The sequence below is a fragment of the Myotis nattereri genome (assembly GCF_964212035.1).
Source record: "Myotis nattereri genome assembly, chromosome: 1".
Lineage (NCBI taxonomy): Eukaryota > Metazoa > Chordata > Mammalia > Chiroptera > Vespertilionidae > Myotis > Myotis nattereri.
In genome coordinates, this window is record NC_138075.1 from 39051621 (window position 1) to 39073796 (window position 22176).

The 22176-nt window shown below is 46.9% G+C and overlaps 1 protein-coding gene across 1 annotated transcript in view; it reads right to left on the reverse strand.

Annotated features, from left to right (window-relative positions):
- Positions 1 to 22176, reverse strand: part of SAMD4A (sterile alpha motif domain containing 4A) — a 211276-nt gene that overhangs the window by 81074 nt on the left and 108026 nt on the right. The window lies entirely within an intron of this gene.

Genomic DNA, 22176 nt, shown 5'->3' on the forward strand with positions numbered 1-22176 from the left:
TATATGTAACATATTTATCATTTAAACCATTTTTTAAATACATTTTTATTTATTTCAGAGAGGAAGGGAGAGGGCTAGAGAGATAGAAACATCAATGATGAGAGAGAATCATTGATTGGCTGCCTCCTGCCCACCCCACACTGGAGATCAAGCCCGCAACCTGGGCATATGCCCTGACCAGGAATCGAATCGTGACCTCCTGGTTCATAGGTCGACGCTCAATCACTGAGCCATACCGGCCGGGCTAAATCATTTTTAAGTGCACAGTTCGGTGGTATTAAGTCCATTACAATGTAGAGCAACCATCACCACCATCCATATCTAGATCTTTTTCATCTTCCCAAACCAAAAGTCCATACTCATTAAACAGTAACTCCCCATCCCCTCCTCATCATATCCCCCGGCAACCACCATTCTTCCTGACTCTGTGACTTTGACTACTCTGGGTACCTCATATAAGTGGGTTCACACAGTATTTGTCCTTTTATGACTGGTTTCTTTTATTTTGCATAATGCCTTCAAGGTTCATCCATATGAAGATCTGTTTCTAACACACTCAAAAGGATCTCTTCAGATCAAAACAAACCTGCTGACTTTAGGTAAACATGGATATACAATGCACTTCGCCTTGACTGGCCTTTGAGAAGTAGCTTGTCCTGGGGACTGAGCTATCCACAGGACCTTCGGCCACAGGAAAGAAAGCTCTCTTCTAGAAAAGTCATTCCTGATACCTGAAAAACTCAACTTGATGACCCTACAAGGAGGGGCAGTCCCACTGGCTTTCACGCAGTATCTGCAGGGTTGAAAAGGGGTTTCTGGGATTGAGCATAAGGGCTTCAAAATTCTAGAAAGGCAGAAACATAGAATAAGCTCCAGAGGCATCACTGACTAAGTCGCAAATGCAACAGCCACGTACTCTGAAGGCCTCTCAGGACCACAGGGGTGTATTCGGAGAAAAGTATCGGCAAGGTATGTAATGAAAAAATGTGGGTTTTGGAGTCAGGCAAACCTGGGCACGAATCCCAGATCTGCCACTTAATTTGTAGTGGAGCCTTGGTCAATTGATTACTTAACGTCTCTGAGCCTCAACTCTCTCATCAGTCAAGAGTGTTACCAAGAGCATCTGCTCTCCTTGTGTTGTAGGATTAAATGAGGTAATGTATCAAAATAACCATTCAAGTACTTGATGGTGGAAATAATTCCTTCTACTTGTCTCTATATTAGTCAGGCCCACAGTAGAGTGATATTGGGTGGTTTTGGATACCAAGTTTTTTAAAAAATATATTTTTATTGATTTCAGGGAGGAAGGGAGAGGGAAAGAGAGATACAAACATCAAAGATGAGAGAGAATCATTGATTGGCTGCCTCTGGCACACCCCCTACTGGGGAGCAAGCCTGCAATCCGGGCATGTGCCTTTGACCAGAATCGAACCCAGGATCTTCAGTCTGCAGGCCGACACTCTATCCACTGAGCCAAACCAGCTAGAGCTGGATACCAAGTTTTAAAAATAATGGACCAAAGATGACCCAGCAAAGGTCACAAAACCTCATCAGAGTTGGAAAAGGGGGACAAAGTAAAAAGGTGAAAGGCAATGGGGTTATTGAGCTTACAATTGAACAATATGAAAAGATGCTTGACTCCTCTCCAGTAGAGATCTCTAAAGGAGATGAACAGTCATTTGGAAGTGGAAGTCTTCAAATTGAGGCAGGAGAGATTAAAATGGGATGTGGAGAAGAACCAAGTGCCAGAATGACAAAAGACCCAGAGGAGTCTCTAAGAAAGGCTCTACAGTCTGTCCTGGGGGCACGAGGAATAGAACTAGATGGTCTACAGAAGTGGATGGATATTGATATGGACTATGGAATTTCACATATATTCAAAGTTTAAAAAGGAGGTGAAATTAATTTTAATGGTAAATGTTATTTAATCCAATATGTCAAAATATTATTATTTCAACTTGTAATTAATCTAAAGTTATGGATGAAACATTTTCCATTCTTTGCTTTGTATGAAGTCTTTGAAATCCAGGGTGTATTTTACCACCAACAGCACAACTCAGCGTACACTTGCCACAGCCGGAAGGCTCAGAAGCCATGCATGGCTGTGGCTACTGCACTGGCTTGCACAGTACTAGAGACATTCAGATGGGAAGGCGGGTGGGAGGGTAGAGATGACCTCGGCAGGTCCCTCCCAGCTCCCTGACTATATTTAGCTAACTGCCACCTGACACAAGACAACCTTCATGCATCCCATTAGGTATAGCCTCCCTTTTAAAGAAAGTTGCTCCGGGAGATGGAAAAAGCACCAATTCTAACTTTCTCATCAATACATTTTCAGCAAACCTGGCTTGTTATAAATCATGAATATGCTTTGGATGAAGACAAAATCTCTTCACTAAGCCCAAGTTGCTTGACAGGCGCTGGCAAGAAGCAAAAGGGCCCAAGAGGAAGATGAACCCACATCCGACGCCAACACTGATCAGATGTGTTTAAAAATACAATTTGGGAACAACCTTGAATAGAAATGCACGAGGCTCAAGGAACTCCCTAGCTTTCTGCTAGGTCACTTCCCTGTTTGGATACTGTCCCCTTCCGCAAAAGGTCAGTCTAAAAAAAAAATCAGGAACAAAAACAAACCGTAAACAGGATTCAGAGTACAAACTAAACATGTTATGCCCGCGAACCTCTCTGCCAGGTATTAACCTGGGTTCCAGAGGAGCAACAAGCACCGCGAAGAGGAAAGGGACATGAGGGGCCGCTGCCCGGTCCCGTCCAGGCCTGAATCAGTTCTTTCTCTGTCCTTGGGACAGTGCTGGGACGGGGTGGGGCTGTGACGTGACCAGGAAGACAACTATGACTTTGTTTACCTGCCGCTGGGAACATGGACATAGGACTGCCTTCCGAGGGCCAGGTACACCGACTGGATCAAACTGTTTCTGTCACTGCCACAGCGGCCAGGCTGCCAGTTGACAGGACTGAATGTTTTCTGCACACCACGTACTCTTCTAAGTGCTGTCATATAATTATTCACTGAATCCTCACCAGAACCTTGGGCGGTAGGTCCTACAGCAGCCGTGGGCAAACTATGGCCCGCAGGCCAAATCCGGCCCATTTGAAATGAATAAAACTATTGAAATAAAAGACCGTACCCTTTTATGTAATAATGTTTACTTTGAATTTATATTAGTTCACACAAACACTCCATCCATGCTTTTGTTCCAGCCCTCCGGTCCAGTTTAAGAACCCATTGTGGCTCTCGAGTCAAAAAGTTTGCCCACCCCTGTCCTACAGCCTTCTCTTACACATGAGGACACAGAGGCACAGAGAGGTCAAGGAACTTGTCCCAGGCCCCCTCGCTGGTGAGATGGCAGAACGGGAGTATGCAAAGTAACATAAAGATGCATAAGGGTTATCATGCTAGAAGAGCTTGAACATGCTAAATGCAATTATATTTATACTATACTAGAGGCCCGGTGCACAAAAATTTGTGCACTCGGGGGGGGAGGGGGGTCCCTCAGCCCAGCCTGTGGCCTCTTGCAGTCTGGGACCCCTCGGGAGATAACGACCTGCTGGCTTAGGCCTGCTCCCGAGTGGGAGAGGGCAGGCCCAATCCCTAGGTGCAGCCCCTGGTCGGGCTCAGAGCAGGGCCGACTGGGGAGTTGGGGCGCCGCCCCCGTCATGCACAGAGCAGGGCAGATTGGGAGGTTGCGATGCCACCCTCAGTCATGCTCAGGGTAGGGCCGATTGGGGGGTTGGGGCACCACCCCCTGTCACACTCAAGGCAGGGTCAATGGGGAGGTTGCGGCACCACCCCGTCATGCACAGAGCAGGACCAATCAGGGGGTTGGGGCGCTGCCCCCTGTCACGCACAGAGCAGGGCCGATAAGGGGGTTGGGGAGCTCCCCCCTGTTACGCACAGAGCAGGGTCGATCAGGGGGTTGGGGAGCTACCCCCTGTCACGCACAGAGCAGGGCCCATCAGGGGGTTGAGGAGCTCCCCCGTCACTCACAGAGTAGGGCCGATAGGGGAGTTGGGGCACCGCCCCCTGTCACACACAGAGCAGGGCCAATCAGGGGGTTGGGGCGCCGCCATTCTCACACTCAGGGCAGGGCCGATGGGGAGGTTATGGCTCTACCCTGTCACACACAGAGCAGGGCCCGTGGGTGGGGGGGTTGTTGGGGCACCGCACCGTCATACATAGAGCCGCGGGGCGATCAGGGGGTTGGGGAGCTCCCCCCTATCAGGCACAGAGCAGGGCTGATCAGGGGGTTGGGGCACCTTCCCCTGTCAGGATCAGAGCAGGGCCGATAGGGAGGTTGTGGCCCTGCCCCCTGTCACACACAGAGCCACAGGGCAATCAGGGGGTTTGGGCGCTGCCCCCTGTCACACTGATCCCGGTGCCTGGAGGCCTCGCGGCTCCGCTGATCCCGGTGCTGGGAGGCATATTACCCTTTTACTATATAGAATAGAGGCCTGGTGCATGGGTGGGGGCTGGCTGGTTTGCCCTGAAGGGTGTCCTGGATCAGGGTGGGGGACCCCACTGGGGTGCCTGTCCAGTCTGGATGAGGGGATGATGGCTGTTTGCAGCTGGTCACACACCCTTCAGGGTGGGGGTCCCCACTGGGGTGCCTGGCCAGTCTGGGTGAGGGGCTGAGGGCTATTTTCAGGCTGACAGGTGACTGAAGCTCCCAACTGCTCCTTTTTTTCTTTTTCTTTTTTATTCTGGGCCAGCTTTAGCTCTGAGGCTCCAGCTCTTAGGCCTCTGCTGCTGAAAGCAGGTATCTGGTTTGTTTCGGTTCTATAATTGAAACAATGTATAACTCCAGCTCTGAGATCCGGGCTCGCTGAAAGCAGGTTTCTGGGGTTTTGTTTAGCTTCTATATTTGTTACAATGTTACTTAAACTGCAGGCTCAGAGGCCCGCAAGGCAGGCAAGGAACGTTGGGTTCCTCTGTCACTGAAGCAAGCAAGCCTCATGTTAGTTTCAAGCTGCCTGGCTGCCGTTCGCGATCTTGGCTGGCAGTTAATTTGCATATCTCGCTGATTAGCCAATGGGAAGGGTAGCGGTCGTACGCCAATTACCATGTTTCTCTTTTATTAGATAGGATGTAATTACATAATACATAAAATATATAATTATCCACATATAACATATGATTAAGTATACAATTAGTGTACTAATATTATTTTTATAAATATAATACAAATATATTTATAGAGTAGATAGATCAGAAGAGTTGGTCAGCTATGGAAATAGAGGAAAAAAGGAGTTACAGAGACAATGTAGGTGATACCTATTGTGGTTTTAAAATATGTGCACAATTTCCTTGACACTCTTCTCCAAAAGGTGGAGCCCACTTAATTCCCTTCCCTTTAAAGGAAGCTGGACCTAGTGAGTCACTTCCCTCAACTAGAAAGTAGCATGACAGCATGTGACATCACAAATTAGGTAACCAGAGGCACTGCAGCTTTGGCCTTGCTCTCCTGGGTCACACACTCTGGGGGAGGCCAGCTGCCATGCTGTGTGGAGCAGCCCAATAGGGAGGGAGCTCTTGCTGGTGAGGAGCTGGGGCCTCCTGTCACCATCCAGTGCCAGCCGGCAGCCATGGGAAAGGACCATCTTGGAAGCAGAAGGCCCAGCACTGGTTCAGCCTCCAGGTGACTGCACTCCAGGAACCCCGAGCCAGCACCATGCGTATTCCTGATCCACGGACTGTGTGTGCTAACATGTTTATCGTTGTTTAAAGCTGCTATGCTTTGGGTGCTTTGTTATGTGGCCAGAGATAAGTAATACACCTATCCGAGTGCCCCTCTAGGAAAAAGGAAGTTTAGGCATTTGGCTTTGAGTAGTTCAGTCCTTTGGGCAAAGTCATTTCCACCATGAGATGAACTCATGAAGCTAACCTATTGCTGCTTAGCCTCACTTAGCCTCCCTCATCCTGATTATCCATTCACCAAACAACCTTAGGTCTATGATTTAGCTTCCCAGGTACCTTCAGGGAGAGAATGAACTGATCACACAGACTTGATGTATTTCTAGATTCTGTGATGATGATTTTTCAGGGCAACTTAATACCTGTAAATGGTTTCTGATTATGATTTGGCTTCCTGTGGTGGCCTTGCTGTGCTGATTATATGGACTTTGAGTACATTTGGTCCCTCTGATGATGGCTCCTCCTGGCAAATTAATAAGCCAGCATTGCAGGCTCTACTTCCTTGCTTTCTAGTTAGTACAGAATCAATCAGTCTCTCAGAGCATCCCCAGGGCACTGACGAGAGGGAGTATCTCCACCTGCAAACAGAAGTCAGGTCCCACATGTGGAGACTTGGTACATAATGGCTCAGTCCTGCCAGCTGCCCACTGGCCTTCTCTGTGGCATCCACACCATCTTCCAGAAAGAAAAGAGCTTTTACTGAGACGTGCATTCAATGGATTCTCCTTACTGGAGAAGACCCAGGAATCCTCAAAATGGTCAATTAACCGATCACTTCTGTGAGGCAGTGTCTATTATTATCCACCCCAACATCGTTCTGTTCAGCAGACAATCTGGAAAAATTGAAGCCCAAGAACAGCAAGGTTTAGTGATGCCAACTCACCTCTATTAACTTTCTCTGAATACTTTATTATTTCTCTGGATAAAGACCAGAGATGTTATGAGCTTGCTGGCTGTTTTATGAAGGTAAAAGTTAATGATTTATAATTTATAAACTAGGGACACAGGAATACTAAAAAGAAAATCTTAGTAGAGCTATAATTAAAGGCCATTAGGATTAGGAAACTGTCCCAATGATTCTTGGAGTGACAAAGAGTGTGTTTGAATACCAAGTCTGGTATTATTATACAATGGCACTACACAACACTATGTCAATGTTTAAGGGCTCCAGTTGTTAGTAAATTACCCTTAAATTGCTATTTTATTATACCCTTGTTTTTGGTTTAATAACATTCGGCATCTCACAAGTGTATTTAGGCAATTTGCTCATATGAGAAATGTCTGGAAATTAAGTACACACATCAAGAAGTATATAAATATTAAATAAATGTGCTAAAAGGAAGGAATACTCATGGGTCTTCAATGGTCAAATGTTCCTTGGAAGAATGTGTATTACAATCCTAGACATATCATGTAATAAAGGCTTCTAAGCAGTGCAACTCCGCACAATTCCAGGACAGATGGCCAGCGGTAACACCTCACACCATGTATTTGGAGTTGACAGGACACGTAAAAAAAAAAATCAGGGGGAAAATGGCAAATGCCCATGGCAAACAGTGGAATTCTTATGATGGCACCTTTACTTGCCTATTGTCTCCCAAGGTACTCTCTTGAGCTAGAGATGACTAAAGAAAGAGCCCCATAATTTCGTGGATCCCTGCAAGAGATGTGGTGACGGGGACCCAGATGCTATGGAGTGACAGACACAGCTCCTGCACTTGCAAACGGTGCTTAGCCAGGTACAAAGGATTAAGAAGATAGGAACCTTTTCCCTTTTTTCCAAGGAGGTGATTGCTGGCTTCTGAGGCGGCCCCCTGGTTTTCACACCCTGTGTACTCTCTTCCCCTGGGTAATCTGAGCAAGTCCATGTGATCAGTAGAGTGTGGCGGGGGTGTTCTGAAATAGGTCATAAAAGGCCCTGCAGCTTCTATCTCGCTCTCTTGGTTCACTTGCTTGGGGGAAAGCTAGCCACACCAGGAACCCTGGGAGAGGCCATTGAGGGAGGAACTCAGGCTTGCTAATAGAGCCAATACCGACTCCAGCCAGGTGAGTGAGCCACCCAGAAGTAGAGTCTCCAGCTTTAGTCATTCTCTTGACTACAACTTTGTGAAAGACGAAACTTAAGCCAGAACTCCCCAGCTAGACTGTCCCAAATTTCTGGCCCTCAGAAAACTAAGATAAACGTTATTATGTGAAGCCATTAAGTTTTGGGGTAATTTGTTACACACAAAATAGTTAACTTGTTTAAAAAAAAAAAAAACACTCAAAATGCTACTGCCCTTTGAATTCACTAGAAAAGGCAGGGATCTATGTAGTGGATTCCATGGCCCATTATAACCACTGGAGCTTTCTCTGAGAACATGAAGGTGTTAGGTGCTGGTCATTCAAAGACACCTGACTGTCCTCAAAAGGCAAGAACCAGGCAACTTTGGTCCCGAGAGACACCTACAGTGACCCACTTACTGCTCCAGAGAGATCTGGTCATCTCTTTAATGAGGATTTTCCACTTGGTCACCTTTCTCCTGGGTATTACTGGCCTGGTTGAGTGATCAAGGTGGCTCTTTTGCTCCAGAAGGACCCCAGGCCAACAGTGAACTAGTCCTGAGATCTCATCTAAGGGCTCAAATTAGGGTTGGGATTCACCTTCGGGCTTCTAACCTCTGGCTATGACCACCTCTTGTAGGTCTGAGGCTGCCCATCCCAGCAGGCACATGAAATAGGCCAGCTCCCCAACCCACTTGCCTCAGTTCTGACCTCTGGCCTGGCCTCCCATATTTGTACCTGCAGCCCAGGTCTCATTCTGAGCTTCAGACTCACCATCCCAACTGCATCCTCCACGTCTCGACTCAGATGATCTGAAAATTAACCTGTCCAAACTGAACTCGTGCTCTTATTCACTAGATATGCTCCTTCGTTCTTCTTCCCTAGCTCAGCACATGATTTTTTCCATCTCTTTAGTAGCTCAGGTTGAAACCTTGGAGTATCCTTGACCATCGTCCATCGTTTCTCTTACATCCCATGTTTAATCTGTTGGTAAATCCTGTCTGCCCAATCTCCAAAACAGGTCCAGAATTTGTCTACCTCTCACCCAGCTTCTGCCTTCCACCCACTTCGACAGTCTATTATCAGTGTAACAACCAGATGATCCTTTTATATTAGAATATAAGCCATGCCATTTCTCTGATCAAATATTCCAGTGGTTTCCCATCCTATACTGAGTAAGAGCCATACAATGGCCTATCAGCCCCTCTGTGATCTAGACCCCATCCCTGCTATGTTCCTCATTCATTTTAGTCCACCCTGGCTTCCCTGAGGTTCCTTTAACATTCTAGACACATGCCTACCTCCCAATCTTTGCCTTTGCTGTTTCCTCTAGCTGGACTGCTCTTTTAGTCCCCCCCGCTCCCACCCCCGGTCTGTCTTCTTGGTGAGACTTCCTCTGTCCACACATCACCCTCTCACCCTACACATCCCCGCTGCCGTGCTTTATTTTTCTCTATAGTACTGATCATGTGACCTGCTGTGGACCATTTGTTTTCTGTTTTTCTCTATTAGACCATAAGCTCTATGAAGGTAGTAGAATTGTCTCTATTTTTCCATGTATTAGCATTTCCTTATTAATCTCATTTTTGGTGGCCCTATAAAATCATGCCAGGCATTTTGTATAATAGTGGTTTATTAGACTTCAGGATTTCTTACTCCAAATCTTAGGCACTTCCTAGAAATTTCCTTTAAATGAAGACCAACTGACTGGGTAACCTGCAAATAAAGGGTACCAACTGTCACCCAAAACTGTTCAGTCACCTTTCTCGTTTAACTCTGGAGAACTCTGATTACTTTTAGAAGTCAGATAAAAACAAAGAACATACAAAGGAGGAAAATAAAATGATTTTCAAAATCTTTACTACACCCCCCTTCTCAATATTCTGTTTAGGATGGAAAATTTCCCCGTGTGCTAGAAAACAGAAGCATAATGGGTACTTTTCCTGATTGTAACTGACACCAATTAAAGTAATCTACATGACAAAGATTTGAGTGGCTGAGACAGCAGAATTAAATGTATTTAATACACTCTTTTGCAAACATCTGTTGAAGAAAGAAAACCAATGCCAATAGCTTGTGTTAAGACAGTTGAGTGTCCAAATGTTTTTAGCCATAAATGATTATGTTCTAACTAGAGGCCCGGTGCATGAGATTCATGCACTGGGGGAGGGGGGGTGGTGCGTCCCTCAACCTGGCATGTGCCCTCTTGCAGTCCGGGAGCCCTTGGGGGATGTCCGACTGCTGCTGAGGAGGCGCAAGAGGCTCCCACTACCACCACTGCACTTGCCAGCCATGAGCCGGCTACTGGCTGAGCAGCACTCCCCCTATGGGAGTGCATTGACTACCAGGAGGCAGCTCCTGCGTTGAGCATCTGCCCCCTGGTGGTCAGTGCGCATCATAGCGACTGGTCGTTCTGCCATTTGGCTAATTTGCATATTAGCCTTTTATTATATAGAATAAAACCTCATAGGAACAGGTCTCCTAAGGGTCAGATAAATTAGAGGTGAAGAGCAGGTTACCTTACACTTGACAAATGCAAGACGAATCCTTGCAAACCACATTCAGCTAGTTTTTTCTACCATATCCCCTTGGAGGAGAGGCTATAAATGTTGTAAAAGCAGGATGCTTTCCCACTCCCTAATCTTCAGTGCCACTCTCACACCCAGACCACCATCAACAAAACCCCACAGACCACAAAATGACTCTCCAACAGCATTTCAAAGTGATGGATTTGCAATCCTCTTGCAGTCCTCTCAAAGGAGAAAAGCATGCTTTGTACTACTACAGTAAGTCCTCGTTTAACATGGTTGATAGGTTCTTGGAAACTGCAACTTTAATCAAAATGACGTATAATGAAACCAACTGTACCATAAGCTAATTGATATAAACAAGAGTTAAGTTCTGATGGCAAATTTCTGGTCACAAATATATCACTAACTTCTAAATTAAGACCCAAAATGCTTGTCATATTAAATACTGAAATAAATGTGAGCTATCCATACACTTAAGAAACATTATTAAAAACAAGCAAATCATTTTTCCAACCTGCTTGTTCCAGTTCAGGGTCATGGGTGACAGTAGCCTATCCCAGGAGCTCAGGGTGTAAGGCAGGTACCGACGCTGGACAGGACGTCCTTCCACTGTAGGGTCACTCCCACTCATACCCACCCACACTCACTCATGCTGGGACAATTCACACACCAGTTCACCTCACCTGTACGTCTTTGGGATGTGGGGGTACCCACAGTAAATCCACATAGACATGGGGAGAATGCGCAAATTCCACTCAGATGGTGGCCCCGGCCAGGAATTGATTTTTTCCCCCTCATTAACATTATAACAAAACAATGTTGAGCAAAATGATGTTATTCGAGGACCTGCTGTGTACTTAGATTCGGGCCTTGTTCCATGAGAAGCACTGGAAATGTGAGGCTTGAGAGGGGCACACCGTGGTCCATGTAGCCTAATTGCAATAATATTTGTTAAGGAATTCCAAGACCAAAATCCTTGGCAATGTCCAGACAGAGTCAACAAAGGAGCGTCTTGGGGGGAATAAAAACAGGTCAAATCACAAAAGAGTACTTCGTGCTCAAACCAACAGGCCAAAGTGAACACAGCCACTTCACACAACGGTTTTATACACCTCCCAAAGTCGGGAAAGGGTCAGCGTGAGCAAGTTTCACCTCTGACAACAGGGAGCCATTCTACATCTTTAAATGAGTGTGGACTATTAAGTCACCAGGTCCCACACTTTCTAAAATAATGAGGATGTTGCTCAACAACTTACAGACAAGATTTCCCACTTGAGGGATAAGAATCTACAGTATAAGTGTGAACGTAAGGGCCCTGTAATGTGTAACTATGTAAGTATTGTCACCAAGGAATAGCATATATATATATTCCTAAAAATATGCATGTTAGAATAGTTCATAGTAAAATTAACGTATCACTCATTTAGGTATGAAGTCTGAAATACATGTACAAATTATTCTACAGAGGAGAGAACGAACAGTGTTGTGAAGGCAGGATATTCAAATCCATGGCCACAAATTAACTGTTACTGTATTTGAGAAAAGGGCCTAGCCAACCGCACGAGGACAGAGTTGGGTGACCTGCCCCAGGATATAGCCAGTCCTTCTCTCTCGTTCTCATTAGGACAGCCCTGCAGAGGGAGTTAGCGGCACACCTCCCTTCTGGTTCTCTTGAGCCATCAGCCAATTCCAGGAACTTACGCAAAGTAAGCAGAAAAGCAGCTTATTATCTATCACCTGTTACTTGTGCACCCAACTGGTTTTCAGGTTAGTAGGTTGGAGAAGGGGAGCTACTTTTTTTTTTTATTGTTGAAAGTATTACGTATGCCCCCTCTTTCCTCTCATTGACCCATTCTAGCCTGCTCCCCTCTCCCTACCCCAGGCCTTCACCACCCTATTGTCTGTGTCCATGAGTTATGCATAATAAGTTCTTTGGTTGATTACTTCCCACTCACCCACCCATCCTCGCCACCTTCCCTCTGAGATTCTGCGGTCTGTTTTATGTTTCTATGTCTCTGGATCTATTTTGTTCATCAGTTTATTTTGTTAATTAGATTCCACATATGAAAGAGATCATGTGATACTTATCTTTCTCTGACTGGCTTATTTCACTTAGCATAAGACTCTCCAGGTCCCTCCATGGGGAGCTACTTTTTTAGTATCTGAAGTCCTTTGGGACAGTGGGGTAAGTAGGAGAAAAGTTAGAAAGGACGATGGTAAAGAATAAAGTTCTATAATCTGGAATGAGAATGGCCGAGGTCATTTCCCTCCTTCTAGGCATCCCACCGTGAAATTCAATAGACCCTGAGGTCAGTGGCTAGACCAGAATCAGGACTAACCAGATGAGGACCTGTAGCTTTAGCAGACTTTGTGGGAATGTTGCAGGGGGGACCAGAGCTCAGAGTTATGATGCCTCTCACTCATTCTTCCTGAATCTCAAACATACTAGCTAGAATTCTAAACAAAAGGAAGACAAAAATAGCAAGAGGACTCGGGCCACACTGGTCCAGAGCTGGGAGTCATGGCAGTGACCTGTTTTTGCTTTAACCTGGCTTTACACCACCACCTTTGAAGGTGGATATATTTATTCATCTATTAGATATTTATCATTAAGGGCTTATCAATGTCAATGGCTAGGATATGCCTTTTGGATGGGGTGTGCAGGGTCAGAAATAGCCATGGGAACAGTTTTGTATCCCATGGAAATGTCTGCAATACAAAGAATTTGGAGCGAATCAAACCAGAGGGGGAGAGAAATAATTTAAGAAGGTCTCTATTTATAGAACTAACAGGCAGCTCTGTAAGGAGTAAGTGCATTCTCTAGAGTAACCCCAGAGCCTACAGCAGACCTCCAGCCAGCAGCCAACATATAAGGTATAGGAAAAACATGAAGAGCTTCATTGATGATCACCATTACAAATGGAGTCTTAACCTTTAGCTGTTTAAATCTTAAAAGAGATAATTACTTATCATTAAACATTCTCTGCTGTAGATACACCCCTAGACATCCGAACCCTCTCCCTCCTGCCCCACACCATTACCCATGACATGGTCTAAGAATCTACTTCTCTCCGTAGATCCTATTGATCTAGTCTGGCCTCACTGCCTTCTCTCCACCACACAGTCTAGCTCGATGACATACATGCCTGTGCAACACTGTCTCCCCAATCAGACCCCACTTTAAGGTCAGGGACAGTGTCTGCACTTGTGTCTCCTACTCGCTTGCCCGATCATGCAGGCTTACGGGGCCAGACTGGACAAAGGTTACACACATTTTTCCATCATGGCTGATGACACAGCTTCCTCTGCCTCTGGTTAGGGTGCTAGTGTCAGCAGCAGAGCCGTGGCTCTGGCTCAAGGCAGAATGGGGGGGGGGGGACACTGACAGAAAGTGAGCACCAGCCTCTCTTCACAAGTGGGTGCTCCCCACTGTCTTCACATCAGCCCCTCCCTCGGCCCTCCCAAGGCCGTGGCCCTCTAAAAGCCCCCATCATCTGCACTCACACCTGGACCCCAAAATGCAGGTGACAAGTACCTCGATGGTCTTGGGGCTCCTTTCTGGGATACTCACATCCAAGAACTGTAGGGGTATCACGTGCTTTAAGTGGCTTGAGGGGGAGGAAAAGAAAGATAATACAGCCTCTAGTGATTGAGAGCACAGATTCTAGCTGTATCGTCTGGGTTTGAACCCAACCTGCCATTTAGTTAGCATTGTGTCCTTGGGCAATTCACTTAACCACTCCACACACTTCGCTTTCCTCTCTGGAAAGTGGGATACGTCATAGGATTGTTGTGCTATTTGGATTATTTGATCTGCATAAAGCATGGGGGCCATTGCCTGGCCCATGGTGGATACTATATAATTGCTCCTGACTGTTACTATCACCTACGGGATCAGGATGATACTCTAAGGAGGGGAAGGGAAGAACAGGAGAGCCAGAAAGGTCTAAGGCATTGGTTCTCAAAGTGCACAGGAGGTAACACATCTTGGAACCTGTTAGGAAGCAAATTCTGGGACCCCACCCTAGATTTTCTGAGTCAGAAACTGTGTTCCAAACCCCTCAGGTGATTCAGATCCAGACTTAAATGTGAGAACCACTGATCCAAGGAACAAAGAGAAAATCATGGCCTCCAATTTCCAGCTTTGGGAAGATCAGCAGGTTGAGGCTGATGTGAAAAGCAGGTGGGAAAAATAATTTTCTACCAAGAGAATGGTAAAGAGAAATCAATTCAAAGAGTGGCAAGAACTTACTTTTAAGAGGAAGCTGTTGGATTAAAAAGAAAGAATAAGCGAGCAAAATATCATAATATTTCCAGGACAGGGCTGATCTTTCAAGCTTCCCAATGATAGCAATGCCAAAGGAGTGATAACATCTACTAAGGCTACACAGGGGAGCCACCATTTGGCCCACAATAAAGTCTGACCACGCCGGAGGCAGCTGAGGAATAAAATGAAGGGAGACTTGCTGTCTTAAAGCATCTTTACCACAGAGCCATGGCCTCCGGGATGCTGTGCTGCTTTAGGAGGAGGAGCTGGACCACAGAGCCAGAGCATTACCTCTAAATGGTTGCTCCGGAGAGCCGCTGGGTGAAGTATCAACTCACGGGTCCGACGATGAACCACGAGACATGCAGCAACGGGCATAAAATTCTCTTGATTAGAGGACCATAATATTTCGCTGCGTTTGGGGGGGAGGTCACAGAGGCTGTGCAGGTTGTATGGAGCTGAACACATTACAGTTGAACCAGATGTTAGGTGAAAAAGTTGTGAGTTGATGGAATTATCACACAGGGGATTGCGCCATCTCCTCCCTCTCCACTTTGTCCTCCTTTTCTTCCCTGCTCTGGTGTCCACTGGGCACAGCTGGTCATTATTGAGTGTCCTGCTGGGTATTGTGATGTCAGAGGCATCACCCACAGTTGGCGACGCCTGAGGAGAGGCTAGCAGCCCAGCCCTGTGTGGAGACACGTGGCCCTGATTTGTGTTCCTGTGATACCAACCTCCATCCATGTACCTGATAACATCTCACATCTCATCCATCTCCGGAAGCCCCTATCCTCCCCTCCCCAAACCAACAGGATGCTTTTGGGAAACCGAGGCACAGAGAAACTCACCCGAGGTCAGATGGCAATACCTTGGAAGGGCCATGAACGGTGCCAGAGCATCCTGACCACGGTCCACCCCAATCCAGGGGACCCGGCTGCCTTTTATAGAAAGTTTCCACACGCTTCTATTCCTAACCTCGATCACAAGCATCGCCCATCCACATGCTTCGGGCACCAGCAGGATCTCTGTGTCACAGGCTTAGTAACGTGCCCCATTTAGGCCATGAGCACAACTTGTTTGTACCGAAGGCTGAATTCTAGATATTCTTCTTGGGCTGTTTTGCTTTTATTTCAAACACAGCTAACGAATCAGGGCTTCAGACATCAACAAAGCCGACTTTGATTCTCCAAAAAAAAATCAGCAACTTACCACACACAACCCTTCCTGGTCCCCAAGACACCAAGAATGGCCAGCCTACAGCTAGCTTTGGAATAAGAAGACGTTATTTCTAAAGCCCATGGTGGGGCAGGACCCATTTTTTTTTTTTAATTTTAATTTTGCAAGCTGACAGTAACAGGGCTGAGGAAATGAAAGATTACCAAATAAATTATCATCACTTTTTAATATGGCCTTAAACATGTAATATATCCCTATTTTGAAAAGTAATCAGCATGTCTTGACCTTGCGATCTAAAATGGGTAGAGCCTTTGGAAAAAAAAGGGAAGCAGTTCCTCAGAATAAGATCTGAAGGTGAAGGTGAAGAACAGATATATAACCATTAGCACATGGCTTGCTCCACTAATCACTGAACAGATTCCAGGACCTAAATAGAGCCCCGGAAAGCACACATATCAGAAGAATTGGCTGATTTATAAAACAACCGATGGGCGAAGGCAGGGAGCGCTCACCAGCCAAGAAGGTGACTTGGTTTCTCAACACGATAGATGTACATTTCTACCGTGTAGTAAATAAGATAAAACTTCATTGTAAAAGTGCCCAGACCGTCCCCCATGTGACCCGCCTTTGCTGCTTCCTCATGTGACTGGCCTCCCAATTTAGAGCGTAACCAACTCCCAATGACCTGTAATAACACCATTCCCAAATTAGAGCTCTCAATTTGACTTGGCCCCAGTCCGTCCCTCAAAGCAAAATAAAGCATCCGTTTTCTTTTTTTTTTCACATTCATAATACTCTCCTTTTTGAGTTGCCAACTCAAACCCTGCTCCAGTCAGATTGAGCCCTTCCTCTATTTTTTTTTTTCCTTTTTCTGGTTAGCCAAAGAGCCCGATGGAAAAACACCAAGAGACAAAAACAAAAACAAAATCAGGCGAAAATTCCAAGTAAGTGACATTCAGCTGGAAAAGCTATGATTCACATGCAAATAAAAATCTCCCTGAATTTGCTGTTACATGACGCAAGCCCCTGGCTTCGACATAAAAAGGGCAGAATGAAATCACCCACAATTAAACTCACTCTGGAATACTGGAATTCTCTGGCTAGGCCTCCCCAGCTAATGATAAGAAAACCCCCAACTGTAACAGAACAAAGCTAATTGTGTTGGATCCCAGGGCATCCCCCCCTCAGCTGGTATTCACTCCTGCACTCACCCCAATCCAGCCTTCTCCCCTTTCCCTCACCCCCTACCTGGACTCAGCATAATCTACCCTGAGATGGGGCTCAGACGGTCTCCAGGGGGCAGCCCTCCTTTCTGGGCAGATAAGAGGGGACCGTGCTGAGGACCCTGGACCTCACCTCCATCCCAGGATGCCAGCATGCAAGAACGTTTTCTAAGGAACTCTGGGAAGGTCCCCCCAAGACTAGACAGAACCTTTGTATGAGTATAACAGCATCATCAACCTCTGATCTCAAGTCCAGGCCAGAGAGAGTTTAACAAGTCACCTCTCCTGACTAGTAAATAGTCAATCTACCGCCTTCCCTTCTTCTCAGGGGAAAGTTAATTGGGCACCACTTTTTCCTTCTCCAGGTGGTTCCTTTAGGAGGCACCAGCCACCCGCCTGTGGCTCACTGAATTCTGCTTATGGAAGGGCCCTCGGAGATTTTCTGGCCCTTTCCTCACAGTTGTGGGGGTTCCACCACACGATTCCTCCTTGATGGTCACTGGGCTGCGCTACTCCCTGGCCACAGGGAGCCCACTTCCACTGTCAAAGAGAATTACGATTCCTGAAGCCACAATTGGCCTCTCTGAAACCTCTTCCCATTCAACTAAGGTCAGCTCTTCCGAAACCACAAAGAATAAATCTACAAATACTTGCACACCCATGTGCACAGCAACATCATCCACAATAACCAAAAGCAACCCAAATGCCCATCAACAGATGAATGGATAAACAACATGTGCTAAATACATACAATGGGATATTATTCAGCCTTTAAGAGGACTGATATTCTGAGACATGCCGCAGCATGGATGAGCCTTGAAAACATTATGCTCAGTGGAGGAAGCCAGACACAGAAGGGCAAATACTGTATGATCCCATGTATATAAGGAACCTAGAAGAGGCAAATTCATAGAGACAGAAAATAGATCAGATGTTACCAGGAGCTGGGGGGAAAAGGGGGCAGATGGGGGAAGCTGTTTAATGTGTAAAGAGTGTCTATTTGGGGTGATGAAAAGTTCTGGAAATGGATACCAGTGGTGGTAGCACAACATTGTGAATATAATTAATGTGAAAGGACTGAACACTTGAAAATGATTAAAGTGGCAACTTTCATGTATATTTTACTACAGTTAAAAATTACCAAAAACATCTACCCTCCCTTTCATAAGATAGCCATCCCCCTAATGTTTTAAGGCTAAAAATATCCAGTTCCTTCTACTAATATTTAGATAGGACGATTTCTCGACCCCCACAGCTTCCTCGCCGCCCTCCTCTGGCCCCACTCAATGCCTCTTTGAAAACCTGGTGCCCAGACCAGACCGGCAGACTATGCTCAGCCACCTCCTCCCAAGTGTCTCCCTCCAAGGCCCCCAGCTGAGCCCCCGTCAAAGGCTGCACAGACTGGGCCTACCGAGCCTGCTTTGGCTGCTAAGGCAAAAAGGTCCAGATTCAAAAAACATGCCATATTCTACTCCCACCCCCCACTGCTGCTTCCCTGGGCCCAGATCCATTTCCCAGACAGCTGTGGGCAGCTGCAGCGGAGAAGTGAAACCAGCAGAGGCAACTGGGGGGAGGGGGGCGGGGGACGGGGGGAGGGCAGGGAGGATATAAGGGGGTAGCATCTCAGCTGAGCACATTGGCCTTTCCACAGATTTCCCTGGTTGCTTGTGGGTGTTTGGCAAATGCAAACAGAGCAGGCACGGAAGGCATCTCTCTACAGGTACAGGGGTGCCCCTTCATAGCCACCCACCACCAGCCTGGGGCCACCATCATGGTGCCGAACCAGCTTTGCTGGGCTCCACCCACTCGCCCACCAGTCTTGGTCCATCTGGAAAAGGTTTGAAAGTTGGAGGCAGGAAAGCTCCCTTTTTTGCATTTTCAAGTATGTTGAAACTGAGCAGCCTGGGTGTTGGTCTGATTCCACAAGTGTGTAATCCATTTCCTGAGAGTAAACTGCTCACCCTTTGGAAGCAGACCAGCACTTTTCGGGGTATCCTTTGAAGTGTCACGAACAGAGTAAATATTTACTGGCACACCATGGAGCTTTTCTAGGAATGTCAGTTAATTTGCAAAATCAGTGACCCTTAGGGTGGGACCCTTAAAAACAATTCGCCTCTAACGGTGGGCTCTTAATGCCTAGGATGGGTTTGGGGGCGTGGGGGTGCTTCTCTGTCTGATTACAATAGCCACATATACATTAAAACCAAGAATGACTTTAAAATCTCTACCTTCTCACTTTTCTTGACTCCCGATTTTCTATTACTATCTGAGCCAATGGCGGGTTGACTTTGCAAAACTCCATTGTTTATGCCAATATTTTACCTGGACTTTGAAATGACAGGATTTGCAAAATGCCTTCTCTGTGAGCCCCAGGGGGTCCACACAGAAGATCTCATCCCCCCGCCACTCACTAGGAGACTGCCCACCCGGATACACCTGGAGGCATGCCCTCCACCCCCATTCTGCTGTGTGGAACGATTTAGACTCCAATCAGCTGGCTTGAAAATGCCTTTTGTTTTGAAGAATAAAAAGGTGATTTCTTTTCGGCTCAAATGATCACTTAAACAGTCCTTTCAAAAAGACTGGGTGCCATCTCCCCCTCCTCTGCGTGAAGCAGGCAATCTGCAGGAAGTCATCTAAAGTTTCTGATGAAAAATATGCAGGCAGGGGAGTGTTTTCGGAGCTGTGCTGGGAGGAGGGGAAGGGTGTGGGATGTGGGCTCTGCTGCAGGAATAAATCAAGCAGAGAAGTGACTGTTTGTGGGAGAATCATAGCAGTTTATGAGTCTGGTAGAGAGACAGCCCTTCTGGATTCCCCATCCCCAGCTCAGCCTCCCCCCAGCCCTTCTCGGCCTTTCTAGGAACGAGGACTCAGGTGAAGTTCACTTAGAATAAAGTGACTGCGCTGGGCTCCGGCGTCACCGCCACCCACGTGGGGCTTCCCAGACAGAAATGGGAGTTTCCCTGACTTTCCTGAACCCTGGCACCACTCTGTCCCTCCTCATAGCCACGGGGGCCTGGAATCAGATGAATCTACCTGCTAGTCCATCCTTCCCAGGGGACTCCCAGAGGAAGCTGACTGTGACTCTGAGAGATGACAGCCCTCTCGCAGGGTCCTAGAGCCCAAGCTGTAAAGGCCGGAGCATTGGCACACACTTCTGTTCCTGGAGAGCCGGGTAGGCTCTCACCAGGTCCTCAGCTTTTCCGGGGGGGGGGGGGGGTGAGGGGGGCGGGGGGGGGACGCGGGTAGGGAGGGAGGGCCCACCTTTAACAGCACTGAGGAGTGGCTAACAACGGAAGAAAATGATATGCTGGCTGCCGAGAGCACAGGGTTGCTCATCCAGGTAGCCAGCAACCTTGAACACAATGTTTTTCCTTCTTCATTCATTTTTTTTCCTTTCCAGCAGGCCTAGCTACGAGGCAGCATTGCTTAAGCAGAAGCCACTGAAAAACAGGGCTGGCCTATATGGTTAATAGAGTGGAAGTTTTGTCTTAGCATGTTTCCTTTTGTGCTTTAATTGGCACGTGTTTATTCCCCATCGCATTATCTTTTCTATTTATCATTTGAAGAGTCCACCCACAGAGTATAAATCCAGAGCAAAACACCTTGGGAAGCCGATTATATGTTGAGAAACTCTATCTTAAATACTTTTTGGAACAAGAGTAATTGCTTAAAACAGGGGTGGGGAACATCTGGCCAGAGGGCCAAGTAAGGCCCTTGAAATCATTTGGTCTGGCCCTGCCAAGGCATTAGGGGGGAGTTAATTAAATGTTTGACCAAATATAGGAGGCTAATTTTTAAGTTAATTTTGTACGGCCTTTAAATGATGTTATACATATCCAAATGGCCCTTGGCAGAAAAAAGGTTCCCCACCCCTGGCTTCAAACATAACCAATGATCAGTAAGCATTAATATCAGGAATTAGGACATGTCAGAAAGATGCACACGATGAGCCTTCAATGGGATGTGTGCTGAGAGGGGCATGGGTGAGAGGTAGGGACCAGGTACGGTATGTCTTTGTCACTTGGCTTCCACTGGCATTACCCCTGGGACACCACCTCATTTTACTTTCCTGCGACTCCCACCTGTCCAGGCCTGGGAGCTGGAGAGGCCACAGAGGAGAGCAAATGGAATGAAACCGAGGATACAGCGCACTGAGCAAGCCCCAGTTACTTCTGCTGCTTTCTGAGTCCTGAGAATAGGTTCAACTTACAGACATTTCTCCTGCAAACTCATACCTCAAGAGTCCGTCACGCAAGCGGCAGACTCCCCACGACCCCGGACATAAAAGGCCACATTGTGGGATCAGAGCAGGGCCCTTCTTCATCCAGGGACTCCTCACCCACACAGTCCTTCAATGGACCCACCTCAGGTATGTTCATCTACTCGTCCCTACCGCTCCTATGGGGCCAGCCTGTAACCACACAGTGCATGAACGTCAGGACAGCTGTCGTCACTAGCTCTGTGTTTCTTCTTGACCCGGGACGTAGCATCGGTCACTAATCTTACCACCATCCGGAGCAGGGGTCTGACCCCGCTTACCTCCTCTGCTTGTCTTGGGAGATTTCCAATTCTCACTTTATTTAAACTTCGTGAAACTGCTGAACTGGTCTCCCTGCATATTTTTCACTTGGGGCTCCATCCAGAAGTGACTAAAAGCTTTCACAGAATTACCGGGGTCCCCATACATAGTGACAGACACACACACATAATTACTTTTACCTACGTAAGCTCTGGTTGAGTTTCTAACATTCGTATTTTACATCTGTGAAGTACTTTTATAAAAGTTTGCAGCCTGACCGGCGTGGCTCAGTGGTTGAACCAGGAGGTCACTGTTTGATTCCCGGTCAGGCACTTGCTCAGGTTGTGGACTCCTTCCTCAGCGTGGGGCATGTGTAGGAGGCAACTGATCAATGATTCTCTCATCATTGATGTTTCTGTCTCTTTCTCCCTCTCCCTTTTACTCTGAAATCAATAAAAAAAAAAGTTTTCAAAAATCTTTCTAAACATTACATCTAATGCCAAAAACAAGCATTGACTGGGCAGGTGGTGAGAAACTGAGGCTGGTGTAGGCAAGGGGCGTGCGAGGCCCTGGGGCAGCGCTGACTCCCGCTCCCAGCCCGGCCTGGGGAACGCAGTCCTCCTCACGCTGAGGCTGAGCTCAGGCTCCTGCAGGCAAGTTCCGCACAACACGGCCTGACCCGTTCACTTCTGTTTACATGG